We start from the raw sequence: 9463 nt of genomic DNA on the forward strand, positions 1-9463 counted from the left end.
GTAGTGCTGCTCTTTCTTATTAACTAGCATGATAAAATGGCAATCTGAAGGCGCACTACTAGTAGTTGGCTTTTAGAACAGAAAGTTCATTTAATTCTAAGGGAACCTACTGTTACATCAATTTGCATGCGAGTTTTAAGAACAGAAAGTCTTCCTCACCCTCGCACACTTAAAAAAAACTGTGACTTGAGATATAATTAAATCCAGTATCAGAAACAAAAACATACATAGTATTCCTAAAAACACGCAAGTTTAATAAATTACAAGTATACCACGCTGTTCCTGCACACAGCTGAGAACCACCTTATATATGATATAGTTCCCTGGTGGGTTCCTATCCAGGCAACTTATGGGACCAGATTTAGTGAGCTTTAGCAGTGGAACTGAGTAGTGCATGTACACTCAGTCTGAAGATTTCACTATTTGCTCATCCTGACAGGCATATCTGTAATGATTCTTCACAGCTATTCAGCCTGGCCAGTTCTGTACTTCCAAACTACTAAATGCCCTTTCCTTCTCCTCGGCCTCTTCATCCTTTTGGTATTATGGTATTGTATTGTCACACCATCATCTGAAATGAATGAGAAGAGTGTTGGATAAACCGTCCTTTGCTTTTGTAATTGTCTAGTCCCCGCAGACAACCTCAGTGTGATACACCTATTGAACCATTCAATTTACCCAACAATGTCATTAAGCAAACTTGCTTTTCCTTTTTCCGGTCGTGATTACCTGCACTAGGCCCATTCCAAAGCCACCCCACTCTCCCCACCCCACCTCCTCAAACACATAGAGAGAACTTGTAAATCTGAAATCAGTAAATGACATGTGGATCTGACTTAACGAAACCAGCCAGTGTTATGCATGATCAGCCTCATTCTAGTTATTAATGCACTGAGTCAGCCCAGTAGCATATTGTCATGTGATTATCCTCTGTCTTTCAGGCACAGAGTCAATTAAAGCAGCAACATGTACAGTTAAGCTTTCATACAAAACGTAGCTTTAGCAGGGATAAACGGGAATAATTATTGCTGAGAGAGGGGGGAAGAGTCCTACTATTGGGGTGGGTGTTTTTTGTTCAATGGATTTTAATCATTAGCTAATAGTTTTCTTACGTAAAATGATTCACTCTGTATTGGACAAATATAGAACAGCCAGATCTTTTCAAATATAAAACAAATGCTTCAAAATAGTAGATTAAAAAAAGTCTCAGTACAACAAGAAAATATGGAGCTAATTAAAGTCACATTTGTAGTTCCCTTTGATCACTGTCGTAAAGAACGCGAGTCATATCCGGGTGTAGTTTTTACTTTAAACTATCATTTCTTTATCTAACTTTGATTTTGGCCCACCCTGTTTCTTAAGCTATGGGCAGGTGAAGTTTCTTTATCTCATATGACTCACCACAACTAAGGAGACTTTGCCATAGGTTACTGTTCATCCATTTTCAGATGGGGAATGGATGTTGAGAGATGAAGTCACAGTTTTCTGTGCTCATTATTATTCACACTTGAGCTTGGATTTAAAGTAAGCCAGATCTTACAGGTTCAAAGCTAACAGTCCGGGCCAAACTTGCATTGACAAAGGATAGCTGATTTATGAAGCGGTGTAACAGGTAAACACTACAGCTGAGATTGAGAAAGGGGCATGCACACATGGGAGAGAACGCCATACCTACCTAATGTTTTGTTTGCTGTTTTCATTGCAGCTGAGGGAACAAGCAGTTGTTCAGTTTGAGGGGTGGCTTCTCTCGTGTGCAGTGGGAGCTGTTGCAGTGAAAACAGCAGGCAATAGTGTAGTGGTAAATGTTGAAGAGCAGGCACTCATCATGAGTCCCCATAGCCGTGTCCCTAAGAAGAGTCCAAAAATGCAGGCAGCTGTGTTGATCCATGTCAACAAACCAGGTCTAGCAGTTTTCATCTCCAACAGGGACAAGACCAAGCCATCCCCAAATACTTTGCATTACAACTGGGAACAATATATTGTAGCTGGGAAAACTCATCCCCCCACCCCGACTGTGAGGATTGCAACTAAGCTCAGAGAGAAAAAGGGTTTCAATGAGGGGGGGGGGGGACAGATGACATCAGTGACCTTGCTAATAAAAAAGTGCTGGTGCTGCGTCCCTGTGAGCCCAGACTCCACTGCACTACTGACAGTAAGCCCCCCCCCACCCCATATTTACATTAATGAGGCAGAAAGGTGAACAACAAACGTAACAGCTCCGTCACATCTGGTTTGGCCCTCAGTGAAGGGTGGGCTTATTTTTGGAAGCTGTTTTCTTGACTGCCTGGAATCACAGTGGCAGAGTTTGTTCTCGTGTATAGCTTACTACATTGGCATTTCCCCCCACCCCTTTACCCATTTTATTTCCGTTTTGAAACGCAATCTATCCCTTCCCTCACTCAGTACAAATGTTAAGTAGCCACTGGGTATTTTTCCACCTTTTCCCTTGCTTTCATAGTAACATTATTACAAATGTTTTCTTTGTAGTTATTTTGTCAATGTGGGATGATGAGTATCTTCTTCATCTGGTTTCCTGCCAGTGTGGAAATTCAAGGAGCTCCCACTCAAAGTGGTGAGTGTGTTTTCCATGTAACAGTGTTAACTGTCTTGTGCAATGACTATGCATGGGCATAAGCAGATGTCATTTTGCTTGCTTTAAAAGCAATTATTTCCAACTCAAGAAATGTTATTTATCTGCAGAAATTGGGCAGCACTGTCTGAAAGCATTTCTACAACAGGCTAAAATCTTGCAACTTTACTGGGGCTTTCTGCTTCCATGTTAAATGCAGAATCACAATGGGCTCCCTTTACACATGCTTCCTCCCCCCTCCCCCTTTCCTCCCTTATCTGCATGTTCTATATGTTTCATTATACAGCCATTGGATAGTACTGTGGCTCCTCTTATTGTGTGACTTCTTTTTTTCAGGAGGAAACTCAACACATTGTAATTTGATAGTTCATTACCTCTTATCTTTTAAAAAATAGGATTGTATGTATGTATGTATGTATGTATTTCATTTCTATACTGCCCAATAGCCGAAGCTCTCTGGGCGGTTCACAAAAAGTAAAACCAACGAGCACACAATAAAACAATATAAAATATATAAAACATTAAAACCACAATATAAGAGTACAAAAAGAATAAAACAAGAATAAAATCTAGCAGCAATGCAGAGATTTAAAATACAAATTTAAAACAGCAAAGCTAAAAGTCTAGAAAGCTACAATGCTAAAATGCCTGGGAAAATAAAAAGGTCTTCACCTGGCGCCGGAAAGAATACAATGTAGGTGCCAGGCAAACCTCACTAGGGAGCTCATTCCACAGCCGGGGGGCCACAACAGAAAAAAACCCTCCTCCTAGTAGCCACCCACCTCACTTCCTTTGGCAGGGGCTCACGGAGAAGGGCCGCTGAGGATGATCTTATGGTCCGGGCAGGCACATATGGGAGGAGGCGATCCTTCAGATAACCTGACCCCAAGCTGTTAAGGGCTTTGAATGTTAATACTAGCACTTTGAATCGGGCCTGGAAATGGACTGGCAGCCAGTGCAGCTGGAAAAGTACTGGCATAATATGAGCTCGTTGGCCAGTCTCTGTTAACAATCTTGCTGCCCTATTTTGGACCAGCTGAAGTTTCCGGACCGTTTTCAAAGGCAGCCCCACATATAATGCATTGCAGTAATCCAGATGAGAAGTTATCAGAGCATGGATAACTGTAGTTAGGCTATCTCTGTCCAGATAAGGGCGTAGTTGGTATACCAGCCTAAGCTGATAAAAAGTGCTCCATGCCACTGAGTTCACCTGTGCCTCAAGTGACAGTTCTGGATCCAGGAGCACCCCCAAACTACGAACATGATCCTTTAGGGGGAGTGCAACACCCTCCAGAACAGGTTGAATATCACCTAGCCGGGCAGATGAACCATAGTACCCCAGTCTTGTCTGGATTGAGTTTCGGTTTATTGGCCCTCATCCAGTCCATTACCGTGCCCTGGCACTGATTCAGAACAGCCACTGCCTCACCTGGGTTTGATGAGAAAGAGAGGTAGAGCTGGGTGTCATCCGCATATTGATGGCTCAGCCCACACCTCTGGATAACCTTCCCCAGCAGTTTCATGTAGATGTTAAACAGCATGGGAGATAAAATAGAACCCCGTGGAACCCCATGGCACAATTGCCATGGCACAGAGCAATAATCCCCCAGCACCACCTTCTGGAATCGGCCATCCAAGTAGGAGCGGAACCACTGCAGTGCAGTGCCTCCAACTCCCAACCCAGACAACCTATCCAGAAGGATACCATGGTCAATGGTATCAAAAGCCGCTGACAGGTCTAGGGGAATCAACAGGGCCACACTCCCCCTGTCCCTCTCCCAGCAGAGGTCATCCCACAGGGTGACCAAGGCAGTATCTGTTCCAAAACCAGGCCTGAAGCCCAAGGGAAATGGATCTAGATAATCCATTTCATTCAAGAGTGCCTGGAGTTTAGGGATGTACAAATTGTGTACCTTCCGTGCCACTTGACTTCCGCAGTTTGCGGCCAGTGCTCTGTACCGTCGTTCACAAGCCCACGGAATTCTCCTCTTTTTTTTCCACGCCAAGAATTACGAAGATAAATCCGTACTGACAGCCGTAATTCTGGTGCCCAGCCATCTCCGTGGGTCTGCATAACTTCCATAAGAACGGCTATTTTTTGTAGATATTTACGTATTTTTTCCCCTGCCCTGAGATGTGCAGTAATTACTTTCAGCCAAAACACTTCCTCCTCCTCCGGGCTTCCCAAAACAAAGCTGCCCTAGGTGTGCCTGAGCAATGCACTCTTTGTTTAAAGCAACGCGGTTTGAAAGAAAGAAAAAGCCTTTTAAAATGACCATGCCGGTCTGGAGCCCTGCATGAGGTATAATTATTCCCCCTGCTAGGCTTTCTATTTCCACATCCAGCGTTGTTGTTGACGTTGTGAGGCTAAAATGGAGAGGAGAACCAACGCTCTGCATGTCTACTCAGAAGTAAGTCTTACTGAGTTCAATGCAACTTACTCCTACAGATGTCAGCACCACACTTGCCCCCAGCTCAGCTTTGTATTTCCACATCCAGCTCATTATCAAACCTGTTAGTTATCTCACTGGGTGACTTTGGGCTGGACTCTAACCACTACATCATACTTCTGTTATATGAAACTCATGAAGAAAAAGAGACAGTATAATGGAAAGTTCTTTCTGAAGCAGTCACACTTGTACAAATGCAGCATGAAGGGAAAGATCAGCAACCTTCTCTTTGTTTGAATAAAAAGCACACTCTGCACATGCTCAGGGAATGGACAAAATGAGGAATAAACATACCAGGGAATATGAAGAACTATATTCTTCTTTTATGTGTGTGTGTGTGTGTGTGTGTGTGTGTATAATCTCCCTCAATCCAGCTGTTCCCTGGAAAAAAAAACAACCCATTCACCCAAGGGTCTTCTGAGATAACTAACAGGAGGTTTGATAATGAGCTGGATGTGGAAATACAAAGCTGAGCTGGGGGCAAGTGGGGTGCTGACATGTGTAGGAGTAAGTTGCATTGAACTCAGTAAGACTTACTTCTAAGTAAACATGCACAGAGTTGGTTCTCCTCTCTGCTCAGCTTTGTATTTCCACATCCAGTTCATTATCAAACCTCCTGTTAGTTATCTCAGAAGACCCTTGGGAGAATGGGGGCGGGTTTCCAGGAAACAGCTGGATTGAGGGAGATTCCCCCCCCACACACACACACATAATGGAAGAATATAGTTCTTCATATTCCCTGGTATGTTTATTCCTCATTTTGTCCATTCCCTGAGCATGTGCAGAGTGTGCTTTTTATTCAAACAAAGAGAAGGTTGCTGATCTTTCCCTTCATGCTGCATTTGTACAAGTGAAGTGTGACTGCTTCAGAAAGAACTTTCCATTATACTGTCTCTTTTTCTTCATGAGTTTCATAACAGAAGTATTGTATAGTGGTTAGAGTCCAGCCCAAAGTCACCCAGTGACAGATAACTAACAGGTTTGATAATGAGCTGGATGTGGAAATACAAAGCTGAGCTGGGGGCAAGTGGGGTGTTGACATGTGTAGGAGTAAGTTGCATTGAACTCAGTAAGACTTACTTCTGAGTAGACATGCACAGAGTTGGTTCTCCTCTCCATTTTAGCCTCATAACGTCAACAACAACGCTGGATGTGGAAATAGAAAGCTTAGCAGGGAGCATAATACCTTGTGCAGGGCTCCAGACTGGCATGGTCATTTTAAAAGGTTTTTTCTTTCTTTCAGACAGCACGGCTTTAAACAAAGAGTGCATTGCTCAGGCACACCTAGGGCAGCCTTGTTTTAGGAAGCCCCGAGGAGGAGGAAATGTTTTGGCTGAAAGTAAACTGAGATGGAGGATTTCAATTGAAAAAGAACACCCACAAACAAGGCGGTGAGCAGAATTCATTAAAAAAAACCCCACAACTTACGTATTTATTATCGGAATATACTACCTTGCTTTTTTATTATCGGAATATACTACCTTGCGTTTTTATTTACGAAAATTTCATGACTCTGCGGATGATCAAAAAAAAGCCGCATGACTGCTGGCTCTGCAGGACCTCGTGGTGCCGTTCCGCAGAGGATTCCATGGCACGAACTGATGGGGATTCGATCCCATTTCAGTCCGTGGCGGAATTATCTGACATCCCTACTGGAGCTGTCCTGCAACCACCTGCTCAAGCACCTTGCCCAGGAAGGGGATGTTGGCCACTGGCCTATAATTGTTAACATCTTCTGGGCCCAGGTTAGGCTTTTTCAGGCGTGGTCTGATTACCGCCTCTTTTAAAGCGGCCAGCACCACTCCCTCTCTCAAGGAGGAATTTACAACCTCCTGGACCCAGCCGGACATCCCCTCCTTATTTGATGGAATAACCCATGAAGAGCAAGGGTCAAGCACACAGAGGTCGATTGGACTTGGCCAAGCACTTTGTTCGCATCCTCAGCCCTCATGGATAAAGATCATTTAGTGCAGGAGATGCCTTGGAGGTTGACAATGTCATGCAAAGGACCCGCAGACCTCCGTGAGTAACCAATCTCAATTGCAGGATAAAAGCCCCATGTGGAGAAGCTCTGAAACTGGGCAGCAGCACTGTAATCTTAAAGAGTATAAGCAGCTATTTTCAGATTGCAGTTAGGTGATTATCTTTTGATTTCAACACTCCAAAAGCCTCAAAAAATGCTCATATAAAGAAGTTATTGTGATACGCAAACTATTTTGAATTTTATCAATTATTCCTAGACAGACAAAAACAGACCTATCTATCTATCTATCTTATATCCTGCCTTTCCCCTAAAAATAGCATTCAAGGAGGAGAACAGTAATAAAATACAGATAAAATCTCACATAAAACAATCACATCTATAAAAATACGGCATCATCTCTTCTATTTATGCATTATGTATACATGCACACACACACAGTCTATACAAGAAATATTAAAGTAACCTGCAGCAGTTTTTTTAATTCCTGCAACCATATTAAATGTTTTCTGCCTCCAAATTAAACCTTAGCAACGTTCTAGTAATTACCACAATTTTTCTGCAGTGGATATCTTACTCTGTTTACTATTATGATGTTTATCTCACAATTATATGATTTTTCTTCAGCATCAGGCTTTAGAAAAGTTTGCATAGCCTGGTAAGGATGGTAATGCAACTATTCTACAAGTCTTTGGCAGACACTCCATGTAACATAGGCTCTCTGAGGGACTGAAGCAAATCATTTCATAAATATGGAATTTACTTTTCAGTTTGAGGCAAGGAAGAGTTCTAGGAACTAATAAAAAGCCCTCATCCTGGAAAATAAAAACATAAAATTTAATACTGTCAACTTATTTGACAGTTGTCTGATACAAAGGGGAAAAAAAGAGATCACCACAAGTATGCAGTATGCTTTGCTGCCAAGAATATTGCTTCTTCAAATTATGCTCCTTCTCTTTATATCAGAAAACTATTCTCCAGGAGAGCAGATTATGGTAGCAGTGAACGTGTGTGTGGGGGAGGTGGAGGTGGGAGAAACTGCTCCATATTCCTTCTAATTCCATTGCCCCACCATATGCTAAGCCAGGGAACCCCCTTTTGGGTCAGTGGGCACATTTGGCATTTTTTTAACGTGTTCTAGGGTGATCTCTCCAAAATGGCTACCACAGGGGGCCTTGCCGATTCAGAAAATGGCTGCCATGATGGTCACGGCTGGTTACGAAACACTCCTTTTCCAGAAGGCAAACTGGGAAAAGTAAGTTGCCCGAGAAATTAAGTACAAGGAAGACGTGGGGTTTGAGCTCCAAAACACAAAACCACTCTTTTGAACTTAAATAGATGGTGCCTGAGGACAGCACTTTGCTTTGCAGCATGCCAACTTCCCAGTTAGAAACATTAACATATTTCTTTTAAGTATTAAGGGATAAAATAAAAATCAGGTGGGGCAGGGAGCCTGCTGGGTGCCAAGAGAGGTGTCCACGGACACATTGGTGTCCACGAGCATGAACTACACTGGAGACCCCAGTGCTAGGCCTAACAAACTTTCAGCAGAGGGGGATGAGGCGGTAGCAGCCTGATCTTTGGGCCCACAAATTAAAGGCAGCATGATGAGACTCCTGGGGCCAATCTACATTGTGCCCGCCATCGCAATGAATTCGGTGTCCCATCGGGTTAAACGCTCTCGCATTAAAACGTGATTATTCACACTCACCAATTTTCCCCGTTGCAGTGCTTCATCGAATGTGCAAGCTCGGTTCACACTCGAATGCTGTGATGTTTTCCTGCTGTTTTCACAACTTTGAAGCTTCGAAGATCATGCCTCAATTAGAAAAAAAACCATCATGGAGAAGCCCCGATTCTGCAAGGATAGCACCTGAATTAAAAAAAAAAAAATCTAGAGCGGGGGATAGGAGGGGGTAAAACTTAATCTCATTTGAAGGGATACAACAACTCCCTGCTCAGTGCAGGAAGCCTGATTCCCAGGTGGTCTCCCATCCAAGCACTGACCAGGACCAACCCAGCTTAGTTTCCGAGATCAGACAAGCGCACGCACATCCAGCCCTTTGCTTGTTGCTGAGGAAACAGGGGCTGCTGAGGAAGCTATGCGATCGGTAGCCGGAAGAAGACATGGAGCCATCAAGAGCTGTGATTGGACAGAAGAGAAATACAAATGCTGCCACATATGGACAGGCGGGGGAGGGGACTACTGGATATGGTAGCGAAGGCGGAAAATCAGAGCACATTAAGGGGAAATACCGGGATATCAGGGTATTGAAAGTGGAAGCGAAAAAGGGCGGTAAGTGTAGATCCAGCCCTGGGCCAAGTTGAGGAGGGACAGAGGGAGCAAACTACATCTTCCTATATCAGGTTTTCCTCTGACTCCTGACAAACTATAGTGGCCAAGGGTCACTACTATTGTATATAAATAACAAAGCACCTCAA

The 9463-nt window shown here is 43.5% G+C and overlaps 1 long non-coding RNA gene across 1 annotated transcript; it reads right to left on the reverse strand.

Moving 5' to 3' along the window:
- Positions 1–229: 229 nt before the first annotated feature.
- Positions 230–9104, reverse strand: LOC146358716 (uncharacterized). Its single transcript, XR_014787119.1, has 3 exons — positions 8733–9104; positions 1676–1847; positions 230–571 (listed from the first exon to the last, which is right to left on the reverse strand). It is a non-coding gene; the product is annotated as an uncharacterized LOC146358716 (long non-coding RNA).
- Between the last annotated feature and the right edge of the window lie 359 nt (positions 9105–9463).

This window comes from Heloderma suspectum, chromosome 1 (genome assembly GCF_057233095.1).
Source record: "Heloderma suspectum isolate Gila_16-S chromosome 1, 16-S_ref, whole genome shotgun sequence".
NCBI lineage: Eukaryota > Metazoa > Chordata > Lepidosauria > Squamata > Helodermatidae > Heloderma > Heloderma suspectum.